Below are 16,841 nucleotides of genomic sequence, written 5' to 3'. Positions count from 1 at the left end.
GCCATCCCTTCCGCGATTTCAACGAGCTAAATCATTTTGACTGCATTTGTGTTCAAAACAAAACGGATAAAACGACGGAGGCGAGATTCGAACTCGCGCGGGCAGAGCCCAATGGATTAGCAGTCCATCGCCTTAACCACTTGGCCACCCCGTCCCCGATTTAGAACTGGTTTAAATATTTTGACTGAATTTGTGATTAGAACAATCCGGTTAAAACGACGAAGGCGAGATTCGAACTCGCGTGTTTAGGGCCCAATGTATTAGCAATCCATCGCCTTAACCATTCGGCCATCCCTTCCGCGATTAAACCGAGTTTAATAATTTTGACTGCATTGGTGTTCAAAACAAAACGGATAAAACGACGGAGGCGAGAATCGAACTCGCGCGGGCAGAGCCCAATGGATTAGCAGTCCATCGCCGTAACCACTCGGCCACCCCGTCCTCGATTTAAAACTGGTTTAAATATTTTGCCTGAATTTGTGATTAAAACAATCCGCTTAAAACGACGGAGGCGAGATTCGAACTCGCGTGTTTAGGGCCCAATGTATCAGCAATCCATCGCCTTAACCACTCGGCCATCCCTTCCGCGATTTAAACGAGTTAAATCATTTTGACTGCATTTGTGTTCAAAACAAAACGGATAAAACGACGGAGGCGAGATTCGAACTCGCGTGGGCAGAGCCCAATGGATTAGCAGTCCATCGCCGTAACCACTCGGCCACCCCGTCCTCGATTTAAAACTGGTTCAAATATTTTGCCTGAATTTGTGATTAAAACAATCCGGATAAAACGACGGAAGCGAGATTCGAACTCGCGTGTTTAGGGCCTAATGTATTAGCAATCCATCGCCTTAACCACTCGGCCATCCCTTCCGCGATTTCAACGAGCTAAATCATTTTGACTGCATTTGTGTTCAAAACAAAACGGACAAAACGACGGAGGCGAGATTCGAACTCGCGCGGACAGAGCCCAATGGATTAGCAGTCCATCGCCTTAACCACTCGGCCACCCCGTCCCCGATTTAGAACTGGTTTAAATATTTTGACTGAATTTGTGATTAGAACAATCCGGTTAAAACGACGAAGGCGAGATTAGAACTCGCGTGTTTAGGGCCCAATGTATCAGCAATTCATCGCCTTAACCACTAGGCCATCCCTTCCGCGTTTTAAACGATTTAAATTATTTTGACTGCATTTGTGTTCAAAACAAAACGGATAAAACGACGGAGGCGAGATTCGAAATCGCGCGGGCAGAGCCCAATGGATTAGCAGTCCATCGCCGTAACCACTCGGCCACCCCGTCCTCGATTTAAAACTGGTTTAAATATTTTGCCTGAATTTGGGATTAAAACAATCCGGTTAAAACGACGGAGGCGAGATTCGAACTCGCGTGTTTAGGGCCCAATGTATTAGCAATCCATCGCCTTAACCATTCGGCCATCCCTTCCGCGATTAAACCGAGTTTAATCATTTTGACTGCATTGGTGTTCAAAACAAAACGGATAAAACGACGGAGGCGAGATTCGAACTCGCGCGGGCAGAGCCCAATGGATTAGCAGTCCATCGCCGTAACCACTCGGCCACCCCGTCCTCGATTTAAAACTGGTTTAAATATTTTGCCTGAATTTGTGATTAAAACAATCCGGTTAAAACGACGGAGGCGAGATTCGAACTCGCGTGTTTAGGGCCCAATGTATTAGCAATCCATCGCCTTAACCATTCGGCCATCCCTTCCGCGATTAAACCGAGTTTAATCATTTTGCCTGCATTGGTGTTCAAAACAAAACGGATAAAACGACGGAGGCGAGATTCGAACTCGCGCGGGCAGAGCCCAATGGATTAGCAGTCCATCGCCTTAACCACTCGGCCACCCCGTCCCCGATTTAGAACTGGTTTAAATATTTTGACTGAATTTGTGATTAGAACAATCCGGTTAAAACTACGAAGGCGAGATTAGAACTCGCGTGTTTAGGGCCCAATGTATCAGCAATTCATCGCCTTAACCACTAGGCCATCCCTTCCGCATTTTAAACGAGTTAAATTATTTTGACTGCATTTGTGTTCAAAACAAAACGGATAAAACGACGGAGGCGAGATTCGAACTCGCGCGGGCAGAGCCCAATGGATTAGCAGTCCATCGCCGTAACCACTCGGCCACCCCGTCCTCGATTTAAAACTGGTTTAAATATTTTGCCTGAATTTGGGATTAAAACAATCCGAATAAAACGACGGAGGCGAGATTCGAACTCGCGTGTTTAGGGCCCAATGTATTAGCAATCCATCGCCTTAACCATTCGGCCATCCCTTTCGCGATTAAACCGAGTTTAATCATTTTGCCTGCATTGGTGTTCAAAACAAAACGGATAAAACGACGGAGGCGAGATTCGAACTCGCGCGGGCAGAGCCCAATGGATTAGCAGTCCATCGCCTTAACCACTCGGCCACCCCGTCCTCGATTTAAAACTGGTTTAAATATTTTGCCTGAATTTGTGATTAAAACAATCCGGTTAAAACGACGGAGGCGAGATTCGAACTCGCGTGTTTAGGGCCCAATGTATCAGCAATCCATCGGCTTAACCACTCGGCCATCCCTTCCGCGATTTAAACGAGTTAAATCATTTTGACTGCATTTGTGTTCAAAACAAAACGGATAAAACGACGGAGGAGAGATTCGAACTCGCGCGGGCAGAGCCCAATGGATTAGCAGTCCATGGCCTTAAACACCCCGTCCTCGATTTAAAATTGGTTTAATTATTTTGCCTGAATTTGTGATTAAAACAATCCGGTTAAAACGACGGAGGCGAGATTCGAACTCGCGTGTTTAGGGCCCAATGTATTAGCAATCCATCGCCTTAAATACTCGGCCACCCCTTCCGCGATTTAAACGAGTTAAATCATTTTGACTGCATTTGTGTTCAAAACAAAACGGATAAAACGACGGAGGCGAGATTCGAACTCGCGCGGGCAGAGCCCAATGGATTAGCAGTCCATCGCCTTAACCACCCCGTCCTCGATTTAAAACGGGTTTAATTATTTTGCCTGAATTTGTGATTAAAATAATCCAGTTAAAACGACGGAGGCGAGATTCGAACTCGCGTGTTTAGTGCAAAATGTATTAGCAATCCATCGCCTTAACCATTCGGCCATCCCTTCCGCGATTTAAACGAGTTAAATCATTTTGACTGCATTTGTGTTCAAAACAAAACGGATATAACGACGGAGGCGAGATTTGAACTCGCGTGTTTAGGGCCTAATGTATTAGCAATCCATCGCCTTAACCACTCGGCCATCCCTTCCGCGATTTAAACGAGTTAAATCATTTTGACTGCATTTGTGTTCAAAACAAAACGGATAAAACGACGGAGGCGAGATTCGAACTCGCGCGGGCAGAGCCCAATGGATTAGCAGTCCACCGCCTTAACCACCCCGTCCTCGATTTAAAATTGGTTTAATTATTTTGCCTGAATTTGTGATTAAAACAATCCGGTTAAAACGACGGAGGCGAGATTCGAACTCGCGTGTTTAGGGCCCAATGTATTAGCAATCCATCGCCTTAAATACTGGGCCATCCCTTCCGCGATTTAAACGAGTTAAATCATTTTGACTGCATTTGTGTTCAAAACAAAACGGATAAAACGACGGAGGCGAGATTCGAACTCGCACGGGCTGAGCCCAATGGATTAGCAGTCCATCGCCTTAACCACCCCGTCCTCGATTTAAAATTGGTTTAATTATTTTGCCTGAATTTGTGATTAAAACAATCCGGTTAAAACGACGAAGGCGAGATTAGAACTCGCGTGTTTAGGGCCCAATGTATCAGCAATTCATCGCCTTAACCACTAGGCCATCCCTTCCGCATTTTAAACGAGTTAAATTATTTTGACTGCATTTGTGTTCAAAACAAAACGGATAAAACGACGGAGGCGAGATTCGAACTCGCGCGGGCAGAGCCCAATGGATTAGCAGTCCATCGCCGTAACCACTCGGCCACCCCGTCCTCGATTTAAAACTGGTTTAAATATTTTGCCTGAATTTGGGATTAAAACAATCCGGTTAAAACGACGGAGGCGAGATTCGAACTCGCGTGTTTAGGGCCCAATGTATTAGCAATCCATCGCCTTAACCATTCGGCCATCCCTTCCGCGATTAAACCGAGTTTAATCATTTTGCCTGCATTGGTGTTCAAAACAAAACGGATAAAACGACGGAGGCGAGATTCGAACTCGCGCGGGCAGAGCCCAATGGATTAGCAGTCCATCGCCTTAACCACTCGGCCACCCCGTCCTCGATTTAGAACTGGTTTAAATATTTTGCCTGAATTTGTGATTAAAACAATCCGGTTAAAACGACGGAGGCGAGATTCGAACTCGCGTGTTTAGGGCCCAATGTATCAGCAATCCATCGGCTTAACCACTCGGCCATCCCTTCCGCGATTTAAACGAGTTAAATCATTTTGACTGCATTTCTGTTCAAAACAAAACGGATAAAACGACGGAGGAGAGATTCGAACTCGCGCGGGCAGAGCCCAATGGATTAGCAGTCCATGGCCTTAAACACCCCGTCCTCGATTTAAAATTGGTTTAATTATTTTGCCTGAATTTGTGATTAAAACAATCCGGTTAAAACGACGGAGGCGAGATTCGAACTCGCGTGTTTAGGGCCCAATGTATTAGCAATCCATCGCCTTAAATACTCGGCCACCCCTTCCGCGATTTAAACGAGTTAAATCATTTTGACTGCATTTGTGTTCAAAACAAAACGGATAAAACGACGGAGGCGAGATTCGAACTCGCGCGGGCAGAGCCCAATGGATTAGCAGTCCATCGCCTTAACCACCCCGTCCTCGATTTAAAATTGGTTTAATTATTTTGCCTGAATTTGTGATTAAAACAATCCGGTTAAAACGACGGAGGCGAGATTCGAACTCGCGTGTTTAGGGCCCAATGTATTAGCAATCCATCGCCTTAAATACTCGGCCATTCCTTCCGCGATTTAAACGAGTTAAATAATTTTGACTGCATTTGTGTTCAAAACAAAACGGATAAAACGACGGAGGCGAGATTCGAACTCGCGCGGGCAGAGCCCAATGGATTAGCAGTCCATCGCCTTAACCACCCCGTCCTCGATTTAAAAGGGGTTTAATTATTTTGCCTGAATTTGTGATTAAAACAATCCGGTTAAAACGACGGAGGCGAGATTCGAACTCGCGTGTTTAGAGCAAAATGTATTAGCAATCCATCGCCTTAACCATTCGGCCATCCCTTCCGCGATTTAAACGAGTTAAATCATTTTGACTGCATTTGTGTTCAAAATAAAACGGATAAAACGACGGAGGCGAGATTTGAACTCGCGTGTTTAGGGCCTAATGTATTAGCAATCCATCGCCTTAACCACTCGGCCATCCCTTCCGCGATTTAAACGAGTTAAATCATTTTGACTGCATTTGTGTTCAAAACAAAACGGATAAAACGACGGAGGCGAGATTTGAACTCGCGTGTTTAGGGCCTAATGTATTAGCAATCCATCGCCTTAACCACTCGGCCATCCCTTCCGCAATTTAAACGAGTTAAATCATTTTGACTGCATTTGTGTTCAAAACAAAACGGATAAAACGACGGAGGCGAGATTTGAACTCGCGCGGGCAGAGCCCAATGGATTAGCAGTCCACCGCCTTAACCACCCCGTCCTCGATTTAAAATTGGTTTAATTATTTTGCCTGAATTTGTGATTAAAACAATCCGGTTAAAACGACGGAGGCGAGATTCGAACTCGCGTGTTTAGGGCCCAATGTATTAGCAATCCATCGCCTTAAATACTGGGCCATCCCTTCCGCGATTTAAACGAGTTAAATCATTTTGACTGCAATTGTGTTCAAAACAAAACGGATAAAACGACGGAGGCGAGATTCGAACTCGCGCGGGCAGAGCCCAATGGATTAGCAGTCCACCGCCTTAACCACCCCGTCCTCGATTTAAAATTGGTTTAATTATTTTGCCTGAATTTGTGATTAAAACAATCCGGTTAAAACGACGGAGGCGAGATTTGAACTCGCGTGTTTAGGGCCTAATGTATTAGCAATCCATCGCCTTAACCACTCGGCCATCCCTTCCGCGGTTTAAACGAGTTAAATCATTTTGACTGCATTTGTGTTCAAAACAAAACGGATAAAACGACGGAGGCGAGATTCGAACTCGCGCGGGCAGAGCCCAATGGATTAGCAGTCCACCGCCTTAACCACCCCGTCCTCGATTTAAAATTGGTTTAATTATTTTGCCTGAATTTGTGATTAAAACAATCCGGTTAAAACGACGGAGGCGAGATTCGAACTGGCGTGTTTAGGGTCCAATGTATTAGCAATCCATCGCCTTAAATACTGGGCCATCCCTTCCGCGATTTAAACGAGTTAAATCATTTTGACTGCATTTGTGTTCAAAACAAAACGGATAAAACGACGGAGGCGAGATTCGAACTCGCGCGGGCAGAGCCCAATAGATTAGCAGTCCATCGCCTTAACCACCCCGTCCTCGATTTAAAATTGGTTTAATTATTTTGCCTGAATTTGTGATTAAAACAATCCGGTTAAAACGACGGAGGCGAGATTCGAACTCGCGTGTTTAGGGCCCAATGTAGTAGCAATCCATCGCCTTAAATACTCGGCCATTCCTTCCGCGATTTAAACGAGTTAAATCATTTTGACTGCATTTGTGTTCAAAACAAAACGGATAAAACGACGGAGGCGAGATTCGAACTCGCGCGGGCAGAGCCCAATGGATTAGCAGTCCATCGCCTTAACCACCCCGTCCTCGATTTAAAACGGGTTTAATTATTTTGCCTGAATTTGTGATTAAAACAATCCGGTTAAAACGACGGAGGCGAGATTCGAACTCGCGTGTTTAGTGCAAAATGTATAAGCAATCCATCGCCTTAACCATTCGGCCATCCCTTCCGCGATTTAAACGAGTTAAATCATTTTGACTGCATTTGTGTTCAAAACAAAACGGATAAAACGACGGAGGCGAGATTTGAACTCGCGTGTTTAGGGCCTAATGTATTAGCAATCCATCGCCTTAACCACTCGGCCATCCCTTCCGCGATTTAAACGAGTTAAATCATTTTGACTGCATTTGTGTTCAAAACAAAACGGATAAAACGACGGAGGCGAGATTCGAACTCGCGCGGGCAGAGCCCAATGGATTAGCAGTCCACCGCCTTAACCACCCCGTCCTCGATTTAAAATTGGTTTAATTATTTTGCCTGAATTTGTGATTAAAACAATCCGGTTAAAACGACGGAGGCGAGATTCGAACTCGCGTGTTTAGGGCCCAATGTATTAGCAATCCATCGCCTTAAATACTGGGCCATCCCTTCCGCGATTTAAACGAGTTAAATCATTTTGACTGCATTTGTGTTCAAAACAAAACGGATAAAACGACAGAGGCGAGATTCGAACTCGCGCGGGCAGAGCCCAATGGATTAGCAGTCCATCGCCTTAACCACCCCGTCCTCGATTTAAAATTGGTTTAATTATTTTGCCTGAATTTGTGATTAAAACAATCCGGTTAAAACGACGGAGGCGAGATTCGAACTCGCGTGTTTAGGGCCCAATGTATTAGCAATCCATCGCCTTAAATACTCGGCCATTCCTTCCGCGATTTAAACGAGTTAAATAATTTTGACTGCATTTGTGTTCAAAACAAAACGGATAAAACGACGGAGGCGAGATTCGAACTCGCGCGGGCAGAGCCCAATGGATTAGCAGTCCATCGCCTTAACCACCCCGTCCTCGATTTAAAACGGGTTTAATTATTTTGCCTGAATTTGTGATTAAAACAATCCGGTTAAAACGACGGAGGCGAGATTCGAACTCGCGTGTTTAGAGCAAAATGTATTAGCAATCCATCGCCTTAACCATTCGGCCATCCCTTCCGCGATTTAAACGAGTTAAATCATTTTGACTGCATTTGTGTTCAAAACAAAACGGATAAAAAGACGGAGGCGAGATTTGAACTCGCGTGTTTAGGGCCTAATGTATTAGCAATCCATCGCCTTAACCACTCGGCCATCCCTTCCGCGATTTAAACGAGTTAAATCATTTTGACTGCATTTGTGTTCAAAACAAAACGGATAAAACGACGGAGGCGAGATTCGAACTCGCGCGGGCCTAATGTATTAGCAATCCATCGCCTTAACCAATCGGCCATCCCTTCCGCGATTTAAACGAGTTAAATCATTTTGACTGCATTTAAGTTCAAAACAAAACGGATAAAACGACAGAGGCGAGATTCGAACTCGCGCGGGCAGAGCCCAATGGATTAGCAGTCCATCGCCGTAACCACTCGGCCACCCCGTCCTCGATTTAAAACTGGTTTAAATATTTTGCCTGAATTTGTGATTAAAACAATCCGGTTAAAACGACGGAGGCGAGATTCGAACTCGCGTGTTTAGGGCCCAATGTATTAGCAATCCATCGCCTTAACCATTCGGCCATCCCTTCCGCGATTAAACCGAGTTTAATCATTTTGACTGCATTGGTGTTCAAAACAAAACGGATAAAACGACGGAGGCGAGATTCGAACTCGCGCGGGCAGAGCCCAATGGATTAGCAGTCCATCGCCTTAACCACTCGGCCACCCCGTCCTCGATTTAGAACTGGTTTAAATATTTTGCCTGAATTTGTGATTAAAACAATCCGGTTAAAACGACGGAGGCGAGATTCGAACTCGCGTTTTTAGGGCTTAATGTATCAGCAATCCATCGCCTTAACCACTCGGCCATTCCTTCCGCGATTTAAACGAGTTAAATCATTTTGTCTGCATTTGTGTTCAAAACAAAACGGATAAAACGACGGAGGCGAGATTCGAACTCGCGCGGGCAGAGCCCAATGGATTAGCAGTCCATCGCCTTAACCACCCCGTCCTCGATTTAAAACGGGTTTAATTATTTTGCCTGAATTTGTGATTAAAACAATCCGGTTAAAACGACGGAGGCGAGATTCGAACTCGCGTGTTTAGTGCAAAATGTATAAGCAATCCATCGCCTTAACCATTCGGCCATCCCTTCCGCGATTTAAACGAGTTAAATCATTTTGACTGCATTTGTGTTCAAAACAAAACGGATAAAACGACGGAGGCGAGATTTGAACTCGCGTGTTTAGGGCCTAATGTATTAGCAATCCATCGCCTTAACCACTCGGCCAACCCTTCCGCGATTTAAACGAGTTAAATCATTTTGACTGCATTTGTGTTCAAAACAAAACGGATAAAACGACGGAGGCGAGATTCGAACTCGCGCGGGCAGAGCCCAATGGATTAGCAGTCCACCGCCTTAACCACCCCGTCCTCGATTTAAAATTGGTTTAATTATTTTGCCTGAATTTGTGATTAAAACAATCCGGTTAAAACGACGGAGGCGAGATTCGAACTCGCGTGTTTAGGGCCCAATGTATTAGCAATCCATCGCCTTAAATACTGGGCCATCCCTTCCGCGATTTAAACGAGTTAAATCATTTTGACTGCATTTGTGTTCAAAACAAAACGGATAAAACGACGGAGGCGAGATTCGAACTCGCGCGGGCAGAGCCCAATGGATTAGCAGTCCATCGCCTTAACCACCCCGTCCTCGATTTAAAATTGGTTTAATTATTTTGCCTGAATTTGTGATTAAAACAATCCGGTTAAAACGACGGAGGCGAGATTCGAACTCGCGTGTTTAGGGCCCAATGTATTAGCAATCCATCGCCTTAAATACTCGGCCATTCCTTCCGCGATTTAAACGAGTTAAATAATTTTGACAGCATTTTTGTTCAAAACAAAACGGATAAAACGACGGAGGCGAGATTCGAACTCGCGCGGGCAGAGCCCAATGGATTAGCAGTCCATCGCCTTAACCACCCCGTCCTCGATTTAAAAGGGGTTTAATTATTTTGCCTGAATTTGTGATTAAAACAATCCGGTTAAAACGACGGAGGCGAGATTCGAACTCGCGTGTTTAGAGCAAAATGTATTAGCAATCCATCGCCTTAACCATTCGGCCATCCCTTCCGCGATTTAAACGAGTTAAATCATTTTGACTGAATTTGTGTTCAAAATAAAACGGATAAAACGACGGAGGCGAGATTTGAACTCGCGTGTTTAGGGCCTAATGTATTAGCAATCCATCGCCTTAACCACTCGGCCATCCCTTCCGCGATTTAAACGAGTTAAATCATTTTGACTGCATTTGTGTTCAAAACAAAACGGATAAAACGACGGAGGCGAGATTCGAACTCGCGCGGGCAGAGCCCAATGGATTAGCAGTCCACCGCCTTAACCACCCCGTCCTCGATTTAAAATTGGTTTAATTATTTTGCCTGAATTTGTGATTAAAACAATCCGGTTAAAACGACGGAGGCGAGATTCGAACTCGCGTGTTTAGGGCCCAATGTATTAGCAATCCATCGCCTTAAATACTGGGCCATCCCTTCCGCGATTTAAACGAGTTAAATCATTTTGACTGCATTTGTGTTCAAAACAAAACGGATAAAACGACGGAGGCGAGATTCGAACTCGCGCGGGCAGAGCCCAATGGATTAGCAGTCCATCGCCTTAACCACCCCGTCCTCGATTTAAAATTGGTTTAATTATTTTGCCTGAATTTGTGATTAAAACAATCCGGTTAAAACGACGGAGGCGAGATTCGAACTCGCGTGTTTAGGGCCCAATGTATTAGCAATCCATCGCCTTAAATACTCGGCCATTCCTTCCGCGATTTAAACGAGTTAAATAATTTTGACAGCATTTGTGTTCAAAACAAAACGGATAAAACGACGGAGGCGAGATTCGAACTCGCGCGGGCAGAGCCCAATGGATTAGCAGTCCATCGCCTTAACCACCCCGTCCTCGATTTAAAAGGGGTTTAATTATTTTGCCTGAATTTGTGATTAAAACAATCCGGTTAAAACGACGGAGGCGAGATTCGAACTCGCGTGTTTAGAGCAAAATGTATTAGCAATCCATCGCCTTAACCATTCGGCCATCCCTTCCGCGATTTAAACGAGTTAAATCATTTTGACTGAATTTGTGTTCAAAATAAAACGGATAAAACGACGGAGGCGAGATTTGAACTCGCGTGTTTAGGGCCTAATGTATTAGCAATCCATCGCCTTAACCACTCGGCCATCCCTTCCGCGATTTAAACGAGTTAAATCATTTTGACTGCATTTGTGTTCAAAACAAAACGGATAAAACGACGGAGGCGAGATTCGAACTCGCGCGGGCAGAGCCCAATGGATTAGCAGTCCACCGCCCTAACCACCCCGTCCTCGATTTAAAATTGGTTTAATTATTTTGCCTGAATTTGTGATTAAAACAATCCGGTTAAAACGACGGAGGCGAGATTCGAACTCGCGTGTTTAGGGCCCAATGTATTAGCAATCCATCGCCTTAAATACTCGGCCATTCCTTCCGCGATTTAAACGAGTTAAATAATTTTGACTGCATTTGTGTTCAAAACAAAACGGATAAAACGACGGAGGCGAGATTCGAACTCGCGCGGGCAGAGCCCAATGGATTAGCAGTCCATCGCCTTAACCACCCCGTCCTCGATTTAAAAGGGGTTTAATTATTTTGCCTGAATTTGTGATTAAAACAATCCGGTTAAAACGACGGAGGCGAGATTCGAACTCGCGTGTTTAGAGCAAAATGTATTAGCAATCCATCGCCTTAACCATTCGGCCATCCCTTCCGCGATTTAAACGAGTTAAATCATTTTGACTGAATTTGTGTTCAAAATAAAACGGATAAAACGACGGAGGCGAGATTTGAACTCGCGTGTTTAGGGCCTAATGTATTAGCAATCCATCGCCTTAACCACTCGGCCATCCCTTCCGCGATTTAAACGAGTTAAATCATTTTGACTGCATTTGTGTTCAAAACAAAACGGATAAAACGACGGAGGCGAGATTCGAACTCGCGCGGGCAGAGCCCAATGGATTAGCAGTCCACCGCCTTAACCACCCCGTCCTCGATTTAAAATTGGTTTAATTATTTTGCCTGAATTTGTGATTAAAACAATCCGGTTAAAACGACGGAGGCGAGATTCGAACTCGCGTGTTTAGGGCCCAATGTATTAGCAATCCATCGCCTTAAATACTCGGCCATTCTTTCCGCGATTTAAACGAGTTAAATAATTTTGACTGCATTTGTGTTCAAAACAAAACGGATAAAACGACGGAGGCGAGATTCGAACTCGCGCGGGCAGAGCCCAATGGATTAGCAGTCCATCGCCTTAACCACCCCGTCCTCGATTTAAAAGGGGTTTAATTATTTTGCCTGAATTTGTGATTAAAACAATCCGGTTAAAACGACGGAGGTGAGATTCGAACTCGCGTGTTTAGAGCAAAATGTATTAGCAATCCATCGCCTTAACCATTCGGCCATCCCTTCCGCGATTTAAACGAGTTAAATCATTTTGACTGCATTTGTGTTCAAAATAAAACGGATAAAACGACGGAGGCGAGATTTGAACTCGCGTGTTTAGGGCCTAATGTATTAGCAATCCATCGCCTTAACCACTGGGCCATCCCTTCCGCGATTTAAACGAGTTAAATCATTTTGACTGCATTTGTGTTCAAAACAAAACGGATAAAACGACGGAGGCGAGATTTGAACTCGCGTGTTTAGGGCCTAATGTATTAGCAATCCATCGCCTTAACCACTCGGCCATCCCTTCCGCGGTTTAAACGAGTTAAATCATTTTGACTGCATTTGTGTTCAAAACAAAACGGATAAAACGACGGAGGCGAGATTCGAACTCGCGCGGGCAGAGCCCAATGGATTAGCAGTCCACCGCCTTAACCACCCCGTCCTCGATTTAAAATTGGTTTAATTATTTTGCCTGAATTTGTGATTAAAACAATCCGGTTAAAACGACGGAGGCGAGATTCGAACTGGCGTGTTTAGGGTCCAATGTATTAGCAATCCATCGCCTTAAATACTGGGCCATCCCTTCCGCGATTTAAACGAGTTAAATCATTTTGACTGCATTTGTGTTCAAAACAAAACGGATAAAACGACGGAGGCGAGATTCGAACTCGCGCGGGCAGAGCCCAATAGATTAGCAGTCCATCGCCTTAACCACCCCGTCCTCGATTTAAAATTGGTTTAATTATTTTGCCTGAATTTGTGATTAAAACAATCCGGTTAAAACGACGGAGGCGAGATTCGAACTCGCGTGTTTAGGGCCCAATGTAGTAGCAATCCATCGCCTTAAATACTCGGCCATTCCTTCCGCGATTTAAACGAGTTAAATCATTTTGACTGCATTTGTGTTCAAAACAAAACGGATAAAACGACGGAGGCGAGATTCGAACTCGCGCGGGCAGAGCCCAATGGATTAGCAGTCCATCGCCTTAACCACCCCGTCCTCGATTTAAAACGGGTTTAATTATTTTGCCTGAATTTGTGATTAAAACAATCCGGTTAAAACGACGGAGGCGAGATTCGAACTCGCGTGTTTAGTGCAAAATGTATAAGCAATCCATCGCCTTAACCATTCGGCCATCCCTTCCGCGATTTAAACGAGTTAAATCATTTTGACTGCATTTGTGTTCAAAACAAAACGGATAAAACGACGGAGGCGAGATTTGAACTCGCGTGTTTAGGGCCTAATGTATTAGCAATCCATCGCCTTAACCACTCGGCCATCCCTTCCGCGATTTAAACGAGTTAAATCATTTTGACTGCATTTGTGTTCAAAACAAAACGGATAAAACGACGGAGGCGAGATTCGAACTCGCGCGGGCAGAGCCCAATGGATTAGCAGTCCACCGCCTTAACCACCCCGTCCTCGATTTAAAATTGGTTTAATTATTTTGCCTGAATTTGTGATTAAAACAATCCGGTTAAAACGACGGAGGCGAGATTCGAACTCGCGTGTTTAGGGCCCAATGTATTAGCAATCCATCGCCTTAAATACTGGGCCATCCCTTCCGCGATTTAAACGAGCTAAATCATTTTGACTGCATTTGTGTTCAAAACAAAACGGATAAAACGACAGAGGCGAGATTCGAACTCGCGCGGGCAGAGCCCAATGGATTAGCAGTCCATCGCCTTAACCACCCCGTCCTCGATTTAAAATTGGTTTAATTATTTTGCCTGAATTTGTGATTAAAACAATCCGGTTAAAACGACGGAGGCGAGATTCGAACTCGCGTGTTTAGGGCCCAATGTATTAGCAATCCATCGCCTTAAATACTCGGCCATTCCTTCCGCGATTTAAACGAGTTAAATAATTTTGACTGCATTTGTGTTCAAAACAAAACGGATAAAACGACGGAGGCGAGATTCGAACTCGCGCGGGCAGAGCCCAATGGATTAGCAGTCCATCGCCTTAACCACCCCGTCCTCGATTTAAAACGGGTTTAATTATTTTGCCTGAATTTGTGATTAAAACAATCCGGTTAAAACGACGGAGGCGAGATTCGAACTCGCGTGTTTAGAGCAAAATGTATTAGCAATCCATCGCCTTAACCATTCGGCCATCCCTTCCGCGATTTAAACGAGTTAAATCATTTTGACTGCATTTGTGTTCAAAACAAAACGGATAAAACGACGGAGGCGAGATTTGAACTCGCGTGTTTAGGGCCTAATGTATTAGCAATCCATCGCCTTAACCACTCGGCCATCCCTTCCGCGATTTAAACGAGTTAAATCATTTTGACTGCATTTGTGTTCAAAACAAAACGGATAAAACGACGGAGGCGAGATTCGAACTCGCGCGGGCCTAATGTATTAGCAATCCATCGCCTTAACCAATCGGCCATCCCTTCCGCGATTTAAACGAGTTAAATCATTTTGACTGCATTTAAGTTCAAAACAAAACGGATAAAACGACAGAGGCGAGATTCGAACTCGCGCGGGCAGAGCCCAATGGATTAGCAGTCCATCGCCGTAACCACTCGGCCACCCCGTCCTCGATTTAAAACTGGTTTAAATATTTTGCCTGAATTTGTGATTAAAACAATCCGGTTAAAACGACGGAGGCGAGATTCGAACTCGCGTGTTTAGGGCCCAATGTATTAGCAATCCATCGCCTTAACCATTCGGCCACCCCTTCCGCGATTCAACCGAGTTTAATCATTTTGACTGCATTGGTGTTCAAAACAAAACGGATAAAACGACGGAGGCGAGATTCGAACTCGCGCGGGCAGAGCCCAATGGATTAGCAGTCCATCGCCTTAACCACTCGGCCACCCCGTCCTCGATTTAGAACTGGTTTAAATATTTTGCCTGAATTTGTGATTAAAACAATCCGGTTAAAACGACGGAGGCGAGATTCGAACTCGCGTTTTTAGGACTTAATGTATCAGCAATCCATCGCCTTAACCACTCGGCCATTCCTTCCGCGATTTAAACGAGTTAAATCATTTTGACTGCATTTGTGTTCAAAACAAAACGGATAAAACGACGGAGGCGAGATTCGAACTCGCGCGGGCAGAGCCCAATGGATTAGCAGTCCATCGCCTTAACCACCCCGTCCTCGATTTAAAACGGGTTTAATTATTTTGCCTGAATTTATGATTAAAACAATCCGGTTAAAACGACGGAGGCGAGATTCGAACTCGCGTGTTTAGGGCCCAATGTATTAGCAATCCATCGCCTTAAATACTGGGCCATCCCTTCCGCGATTTAAACGAGTTAAATCATTTTGACTGCATTTGTGTTCAAAACAAAACGGATAAAACGACAGAGGCGAGATTCGAACTCGCGCGGGCAGAGCCCAATGGATTAGCAGTCCATCGCCTTAACCACCCCGTCCTCGATTTAAAATTGGTTTAATTATTTTGCCTGAATTTGTGATTAAAACAATCCGGTTAAAACGACGGAGGCGAGATTCGAACTCGCGTGTTTAGGGCCCAATGTATTAGCAATCCATCGCCTTAAATACTCGGCCATTCCTTCCGCGATTTAAACGAGTTAAATAATTTTGACTGCATTTGTGTTCAAAACAAAACGGATAAAACGACGGAGGCGAGATTCGAACTCGCGCGGGCAGAGCCCAATGGATTAGCAGTCCATCGCCTTAACCACCCCGTCCTCGATTTAAAACGGGTTTAATTATTTTGCCTGAATTTGTGATTAAAACAATCCGGTTAAAACGACGGAGGCGAGATTCGAACTCGCGTGTTTAGAGCAAAATGTATTAGCAATCCATCGCCTTAACCATTCGGCCATCCCTTCCGCGATTTAAACGAGTTAAATCATTTTGACTGCATTTGTGTTCAAAACAAAACGGATAAAACGACGGAGGCGAGATTTGAACTCGCGTGTTTAGGGCCTAATGTATTAGCAATCCATCGCCTTAACCACTCGGCCATCCCTTCCGCGATTTAAACGAGTTAAATCATTTTGACTGCATTTGTGTTCAAAACAAAACGGATAAAACGACGGAGGCGAGATTCGAACTCGCGCGGGCCTAATGTATTAGCAATCCATCGCCTTAACCAATCGGCCATCCCTTCCGCGATTTAAACGAGTTAAATCATTTTGACTGCATTTAAGTTCAAAACAAAACGGATAAAACGACAGAGGCGAGATTCGAACTCGCGCGGGCAGAGCCCAATGGATTAGCAGTCCATCGCCGTAACCACTCGGCCACCCCGTCCTCGATTTAAAACTGGTTTAAATATTTTGCCTGAATTTGTGATTAAAACAATCCGGTTAAAACGACGGAGGCGAGATTCGAACTCGCGTGTTTAGGGCCCAATGTATTAGCAATCCATCGCCTTAACCATTCGGCCATCCCTTCCGCGATTAAACCGAGTTTAATCATTTTGACTGCATTGGTGTTCAAAACAAAACGGAT

The 16,841-nt window shown here is 44.7% G+C and overlaps 16 non-coding genes across 16 annotated transcripts; all 16 read right to left on the bottom strand.

The window, feature by feature from the left end:
- Positions 1-72: 72 nt before the first annotated feature.
- TRNAS-GCU (transfer RNA serine (anticodon GCU)) lies at positions 73-154 on the bottom strand. Its single transcript has one exon. It is a non-coding gene; the product is annotated as a tRNA-Ser (tRNA).
- A 205-nt stretch (positions 155-359) lies between these two features.
- On the bottom strand, positions 360-441 carry TRNAS-GCU (transfer RNA serine (anticodon GCU)). Its single transcript has one exon. It is a non-coding gene; the product is annotated as a tRNA-Ser (tRNA).
- A 205-nt stretch (positions 442-646) lies between these two features.
- On the bottom strand, positions 647-728 carry TRNAS-GCU (transfer RNA serine (anticodon GCU)). Its single transcript has one exon. It is a non-coding gene; the product is annotated as a tRNA-Ser (tRNA).
- A 205-nt stretch (positions 729-933) lies between these two features.
- Positions 934-1,015, bottom strand: TRNAS-GCU (transfer RNA serine (anticodon GCU)). The gene has a single exon. It is a non-coding gene; the product is annotated as a tRNA-Ser (tRNA).
- A 205-nt stretch (positions 1,016-1,220) lies between these two features.
- TRNAS-GCU (transfer RNA serine (anticodon GCU)) lies at positions 1,221-1,302 on the bottom strand. The gene has a single exon. It is a non-coding gene; the product is annotated as a tRNA-Ser (tRNA).
- A 205-nt stretch (positions 1,303-1,507) lies between these two features.
- Positions 1,508-1,589, bottom strand: TRNAS-GCU (transfer RNA serine (anticodon GCU)). The gene has a single exon. It is a non-coding gene; the product is annotated as a tRNA-Ser (tRNA).
- Positions 1,590-1,794: 205 nt separating this feature from the next.
- TRNAS-GCU (transfer RNA serine (anticodon GCU)) lies at positions 1,795-1,876 on the bottom strand. Its single transcript has one exon. It is a non-coding gene; the product is annotated as a tRNA-Ser (tRNA).
- Positions 1,877-2,081: 205 nt separating this feature from the next.
- On the bottom strand, positions 2,082-2,163 carry TRNAS-GCU (transfer RNA serine (anticodon GCU)). The gene has a single exon. It is a non-coding gene; the product is annotated as a tRNA-Ser (tRNA).
- Positions 2,164-2,368: 205 nt separating this feature from the next.
- On the bottom strand, positions 2,369-2,450 carry TRNAS-GCU (transfer RNA serine (anticodon GCU)). Its single transcript has one exon. It is a non-coding gene; the product is annotated as a tRNA-Ser (tRNA).
- A 1,464-nt stretch (positions 2,451-3,914) lies between these two features.
- TRNAS-GCU (transfer RNA serine (anticodon GCU)) lies at positions 3,915-3,996 on the bottom strand. Its single transcript has one exon. It is a non-coding gene; the product is annotated as a tRNA-Ser (tRNA).
- Positions 3,997-4,201: 205 nt separating this feature from the next.
- On the bottom strand, positions 4,202-4,283 carry TRNAS-GCU (transfer RNA serine (anticodon GCU)). The gene has a single exon. It is a non-coding gene; the product is annotated as a tRNA-Ser (tRNA).
- Positions 4,284-8,267: 3,984 nt separating this feature from the next.
- On the bottom strand, positions 8,268-8,349 carry TRNAS-GCU (transfer RNA serine (anticodon GCU)). Its single transcript has one exon. It is a non-coding gene; the product is annotated as a tRNA-Ser (tRNA).
- Positions 8,350-8,554: 205 nt separating this feature from the next.
- TRNAS-GCU (transfer RNA serine (anticodon GCU)) lies at positions 8,555-8,636 on the bottom strand. The gene has a single exon. It is a non-coding gene; the product is annotated as a tRNA-Ser (tRNA).
- Positions 8,637-14,866: 6,230 nt separating this feature from the next.
- On the bottom strand, positions 14,867-14,948 carry TRNAS-GCU (transfer RNA serine (anticodon GCU)). Its single transcript has one exon. It is a non-coding gene; the product is annotated as a tRNA-Ser (tRNA).
- Positions 14,949-15,153: 205 nt separating this feature from the next.
- Positions 15,154-15,235, bottom strand: TRNAS-GCU (transfer RNA serine (anticodon GCU)). Its single transcript has one exon. It is a non-coding gene; the product is annotated as a tRNA-Ser (tRNA).
- A 1,323-nt stretch (positions 15,236-16,558) lies between these two features.
- Positions 16,559-16,640, bottom strand: TRNAS-GCU (transfer RNA serine (anticodon GCU)). The gene has a single exon. It is a non-coding gene; the product is annotated as a tRNA-Ser (tRNA).
- Between the last annotated feature and the right edge of the window lie 201 nt (positions 16,641-16,841).

The sequence above is a fragment of the Phalangium opilio genome, unplaced genomic scaffold, assembly GCF_054372755.1.
Source record: "Phalangium opilio isolate 3A_F unplaced genomic scaffold, DU_Popi_V2 ptg001662l_1, whole genome shotgun sequence".
NCBI lineage: Eukaryota > Metazoa > Arthropoda > Arachnida > Opiliones > Phalangiidae > Phalangium > Phalangium opilio.
This window is presented reverse-complemented; position numbering and strand designations above follow the sequence as displayed.